Source organism: Scyliorhinus torazame, chromosome 16 (assembly GCF_047496885.1).
Source record: "Scyliorhinus torazame isolate Kashiwa2021f chromosome 16, sScyTor2.1, whole genome shotgun sequence".
NCBI classification, from domain to species: Eukaryota; Metazoa; Chordata; class Chondrichthyes; order Carcharhiniformes; family Scyliorhinidae; genus Scyliorhinus; species Scyliorhinus torazame.
In genome coordinates, this window is record NC_092722.1 from 164,592,536 (window position 1) to 164,598,535 (window position 6,000).

Here is a 6,000-nt window from a genome sequence, read left to right on the forward strand (position 1 = left end):
CTCCATTACCCAGTGTATATAAAGTCAGCAAGAAAAGCACCGATGAAGAGGTACGCATATATGTACCAGGAAATACACACACATATATATCATTTGTAAATAAAACTTTATTCTTATTTTTACTTTGTGTGGACTCCTTGTGTCCTTATTAAAGTAGGTATATCAGTGAGTAGTGTTTTACAGTGTTACTTCATGTTATTTTATAGATATACCGATGAATAATGTTTTAGGGTATTAGTTCATGTTATTTTATAGGTATATCAGTGGGTGTTATTTTATGGATAAGGGATGTTTTGAGGTATGATGTTAAACATTTAACTTAAAACTGGTTTCTAATTTGGTAACCATTGTGTACATTTTATGATCAGGATATACTACATTTATTCAACATTGCTACAAAAGGGAATGTTTTCATCTGGACCGTGTTTTCCATGTCATCAGTTGACTGTGGCCAAGTCAAATTCCCTCTTATTTTTGCCTTTCGTTTGAGCCAGGATTAGCATTCCCTAACCGTTCATTTATTTTTTTAAAAATCACCATTGACTGAATACCCCAAATTCCATTTTGATTACATAACATCCTGGGATTTTATTGGTGTTTTCTTTTTCAAATGTTATTCTGTGATTCCACCCATTTTCCCATCAAAATTGAAGTTTCCGTGTCCGTCTGCCCTGTAGTGTTTTGAGGGCTTTTGAAAACCCGTGGAAAGAACGATAAAAGCTTTAATTCTGACAAAGGTAAATGTTACTACTCAAACCATGAAAAGTAAACACAGTTTATCCAACTGTCACACAGTGTTTCAAGTGGGGTTTTTTTTTTGGGGGGGGGGGGGGGTCATTCTTGTTGATTTCCTTAATGACTCGTCTCTTTATTTTTGCAGTTTCTCATATTTTACTTTGCACACGCCAGTAAATTCACGTGATTCGAAATATATCACCCCTCGAATCAACGTCATGGTGCTGCCTTTAATCCATTATAGGGATGGTAACTGCTTTTGATTTATTCGGTGTAAACACCCAGTTTGCTGCAATCCGTGATTTAAGAGAACACAGTCACTGTTTCGAAACTGAAATCTTTCCAGGACCCTGGATACATATTGGATCAATTAATATGGTTCATTCCGAGTCACGTCTCATGAGCCAATTTTAAAAGGATAAACTTTGTTTAACGAACTTGCCTGGACATTAATACTGACTCACAAGTAAACCCTCTATCATTCAATAGTAAACTAATGTTGCTACATTCTCTTCGGGAGTGCTCCATTGCGCTGCAAACCATCTCGTCGGAAACAGAATTTGGCGGAAATTTCGGGGCTTCCCCGTACACTTTGTCTCGGTGTAATACAATTAATAATGAATTATTTTGTGCATAATTATGCATGCTTGTTCTACGTGGGGCTATCGAAGTAACCTTTTCTGCAAACATGCCACTATTATTTACGATGGAATGTACAATTTGTTTTGCTAATTGAACATCTTGGGACTGAGGGTACTTTTTATTTAGCAAATGCCGAAACTTCAGACTCCCTTTAATCCTCCCACACCTCTCAGACAAAGCAATAACGGGAACTTCACCGTCGTCTTGGGCAACAAAGCAAAATCAATACAAACAGATCAATATAAAGTAAGAGTGTAAACTATCTATGCATCAAAGCTAATCTGTGTCGTGTTTTCATACGATGAATCATGTTTTGCTTCAATATTCTGATATTTAACATGCGTCTAAGGTGTGACTACACTGCCGCCGGTAACGGGTCAGGTTTATATAAGATTTTGCAGTCAATTGGTGTTCAATAAAACTTTTTTCTTTTTGAATAAGGGTGAGTTAACCTCAGTATCCGAGACGGAGCAGAGATCGCCAGAGAGCAGATGTCACCTTACTGAGTCTCCTGTCTGCTGCTAGAAAAGGTGTTTCTTTGCTGAAGTTGTCTCTTTGAGAGGTCCGTGTGTATGTGTGTGTGTGCGCGCGTTTGTGTAAATTCTTTTGCAAGTGATTTTGGAAAGTTGCAGTCCTGATGTTCCTGATAAAATCCCCTAATGCATGCCATGCCTCCAGCAAGCCCACAGCTTCCTATTGAAGATGAGCAGGCGCTTCAGCCTGGTATCTGCGTGTGTTGCGCTTAATCTGCTCCATGTCCTTCTCTATTTTTTCCAATCTCTCCAATGTTCGTGTCATGACCCTTTCTGGTTGGTTGCCGCCAGGGACACAATAAACTGTGAAAACATTATGCTTAAATAAAAAATAACTGGCCAATTAAATGTAACAATCCTCTTATTATGGCAATGTTAACCATAGGTTTTCTCTGTGGTATATTCAAATCAGATATGGGTTTGACCTATCAACATTAATAATGCACATTAGTACAGTATTAATTAATTAAGGTGCGTGTTGACATTGATGCTATTTTTTCATCTTCAATGGAAACGCTTTGATGGATATTAAGTGGGAGAAATATTTATATCAACATTTTTGCAAAACAAAATACATGAATTGTGGAAATCAACTCAAATGTAAAACTAGTTATTTACCGCGTCTGATTCACGCCCTTTAATATTTATAATGCCTTGTAGCATAACCACACTCGATCACCGAGGTTTGAGAACGCCAATAAATTGAGAAAATGCAATTACAATTGATATATTTGGAAAAATAATCAAACGTCATTAGCAGTTTCGGCTTCTTTTCCCCCTCCCAAACCCGGAAGTAGCAGTTGTCTTTTAAAAAAAAACTCCCTACAACACGTGGAGTGCAAATCTGATTTACCAAATATAGTCACACAAAGAAAAATGGGAATTTGCCGATCAAAGATCAAAGTGCCAGCAACTCCACCTCGATTCCCTCCTCCACTATTAGTCCTCTTACAGAACGTCAATTTTTCACACATCAATGATGGCTTAATAATAGTTGAAAGAGAGTTGCATAAGGATGCAAATCTTGCCTTTGTCTTTCCAACGCTTTATAACGTGCATGTGCTGATTTAATATAGCGAAGTAAAAAGCGATCCCTTTTGTATTGGGGTTGCAGAGGCGTTAGTAATCGCCCGAATCAAAGGAGATGTAGAGATGTTAATTCCCCGTACAGTTTATACACAGCATGCTCATTTGATGCACATTTCATTCATAAGTTGCTTTAATAAAAGGGCAGAAAATAAATAATTGACCATCACATAAATATTTTAAAACAAAAATGTGTAAAAATAGTGGTCGTGCTCTATGTATAGAATATATTAAATATATTGCTTTTTAAATTATTGATCAATTTAGAAAATAATACGTTTTTAGATAAATGCGCTAACTATATGCAAACTATTCGATTATATTGCCTTTTCTCGAATGTAGCTTTCCTTTAAAGCCACATTCCTCTCACATTGCATAAGCTGCAAAAACGATGCACATCCAAACAGTGTATTTGAAAACTCTTGCGCTTCAAGCTCCTAAGAGAGTGATCTTGTGATATTTTGTTGCACGCGCCTAGGTGCAAATGAACTCCCAATTTACAGGAGCTACCATATTTCAATTAATATTTAAGGTTCCACCTCGTAAACGCACACGTCCATTGAATTCAAAATAATGGTACGGCGAGGACTCAAACTTTCACTTGGAGCAGATTCCCCATCACTTCGTCTGGTTTAGTTTCAGTATTAAAATTACTGTTACCGGCATGTTTAATATTGCTGAACATGTTAAAGTCAGCGTGCCCACTCGGTGCCGGCAACTTCTGGTGGGGGAAATAATAGTTACAGATTAAAACACTTTTTTTGGGGGGGGGGGGGGGGGGGGGGGTTGTCAGGAGAAGCGATTACATTGTTGCATACTTATTAACCAGACGGCATCAATAGAAGCAAGGCACGACACTTACAAAATTGTTAACATTTATTTGGAATGGTTCAGCATGCTCAAGTAGCAAACTGATCAGGCTAAGAGCACATGAAAAGATGTGTCGACTTTACAACTGTTTGATTCACTATACAGTATGTATTATATATATATGAAGATCGACTGCAACGTTGTAATATAATGTAAAAAAAAACTAGAATGGGGTTGGAAAACCCTTAATGGGATGATGCATAAATTGGAACAAAAAGTTAAGAGATCAAAAACAGCAAAATAAAAAGATTGTGGAAATCAAGTCCAAGGGCTTTTGATTAACACTAAAAACCTCAGCCAACCCCTCTTTTTTTCCCTCGGTCTCTCTCTCTCTCTCTGTTGCCTTTTAATTTATTGATGCAGACGTCATGTAAGTCCCTCCTCATTACCCTGTACGTATTCCCCTCTTGTGCATCTCATTAGTTTGGGAGCGGGACAGGCTGTGGAGCTTTCCCTGTCAATCAAAGTGTCAATCAAACAGCGGCGAGCCTTTGAAGTGGAGCAGCCGCCGCCGAGTCTCCTACAACTTCAGTCCGAGCAGGAGAGCCAGCACCTCGGCGTGCCTTCACTAACAATTACCGCTCCTGCGATTTATTTACTCACTCACAGAATAGCGAGGGGGGCAAGAAGAAGACCAAGGAGAGGAAGAAGAAAAAAAAACATACTTGCGACGGATTAACAACACCCCCCCAACACTCCCATCCCCCCCACCCCCCCCCCCCCCGAACGAGTTGCATCAAGTCGATCACTTTTTATATATTTTTTTAAAGAAAGGGAGAAAAGGCATTTAAAAAAAAAAAAAGATGCCGCAGCTAAACAGCGGTGGCGGCGACGATCTGGGGGCCAATGATGAAATGATCTCTTTTAAAGATGAAGGGGAGCAGGAAGAAAAGATCTCGGAGAACGCTTCTGCAGAAAGGGATTTAGCAGACGTCAAGTCTTCATTAGTAAACGAGTCAGAAACCAACCAAAACAGTTCATCAGACTCCGAGGTAAGCGGCAAAAAAAAAAATCTCTTGTTTGTTTAGTTTATTTTTGTTGTTTCTGAGGTAAAAGTGGGGGGGGGGGGGGGTTTGGAGGAGGAATGGGGTGGATTCATATTGAAACGAAGGGGGAAATAAAACGATTCTCTACCACAGATACTTTGTGTTCCTGTTAAATTATAATAATGTTGCAACCTGATGATCGCAGCTGAATAATCCAAACTCTTGTGACTTTGTGTGTCTGACTCTCTCTCTCTCTCTCTCGCATCCACCATGTTCCTCTCAAGGCGGAAAGACGGCCGCCGCCTCGGCAGCCAGAAACTTTTCGGGACAAATCCAGGGAGAGTTTAGAAGAAGGTGAGTTGGCCGGAAAAGAAACAAAAAAAAAGTTTTTTGTTTAAAAAAAAGTATTTCTCACCACCCCCCCCCTCCCCCCCTCCATAGCTTCTCTTTCCTTTTTCGCCCTCAAATGTCGCTCTCTCTCATTGAGTCGGGAGCGGCTGCGGCGAAGTGTTTTGTTGCATAAAGTATGTTGAGAAAAGTTTGATCCCTAACTTTTTTTTCCTTTTTCTCTCTCATTCCCCGCCATGTTTCTTGACCTAGCGGCAAAGAGGCAAGATGGAGGGTTGTTCAAGGGCCCACCATACCCCGGCTATCCATTTATTATGATTCCTGACCTGGCAAGTCCTTACCTTCCCAATGGATCTTTATCTCCCAGTGCGAGGACGGTAGGTTTATTTGTTATACAAAATTCTAAAAAGTCTCACAAAATAGTTGAAGAGAAGTACGCATGCTTTGTTTCTGGCGTATTTACTTTAAAAAACCGCGCAGACACTTTTGCACCAGGGCCGTGCTGTTTTAATTTTCCCTTATTTTCTCGTCTTGTTGAGAAAAGGCAGTCATTAAACACTAAATCTTTCAGAGGCTGGTAACTAGAGCCCTGTGCCATGTATGTGTTGGCAGAGTTTGCCCTCGCTGTGTGCTTGTGATTGGGACTAGGTGAACTTGCAACGAAGTTTTTTAAAAACACATTTGGGTGTAAGCCTCCCCTCTCCTCCCTCCCCCCAGTAGGTGACATTCCAAGTTCCATTGTCAGCTGCCATTTGTTTGCTCATTTTTTTTTTGGGGGGGGGGAGGAGGTAGCCCCCCTG

At 39.9% G+C, this 6,000-nt stretch overlaps 1 long non-coding RNA gene across 1 annotated transcript; it reads left to right on the top strand.

The window, feature by feature from the left end:
• Window positions 1-4,325: 4,325 nt before the first annotated feature.
• LOC140392450 (uncharacterized) lies at window positions 4,326-5,596 on the top strand. The gene is made up of 3 exons (XR_011935363.1): window positions 4,326-4,858; window positions 5,137-5,206; window positions 5,453-5,596. It is a non-coding gene; the product is annotated as an uncharacterized lncRNA (long non-coding RNA).
• The last annotated feature ends 404 nt before the right edge of the window (window positions 5,597-6,000 follow it).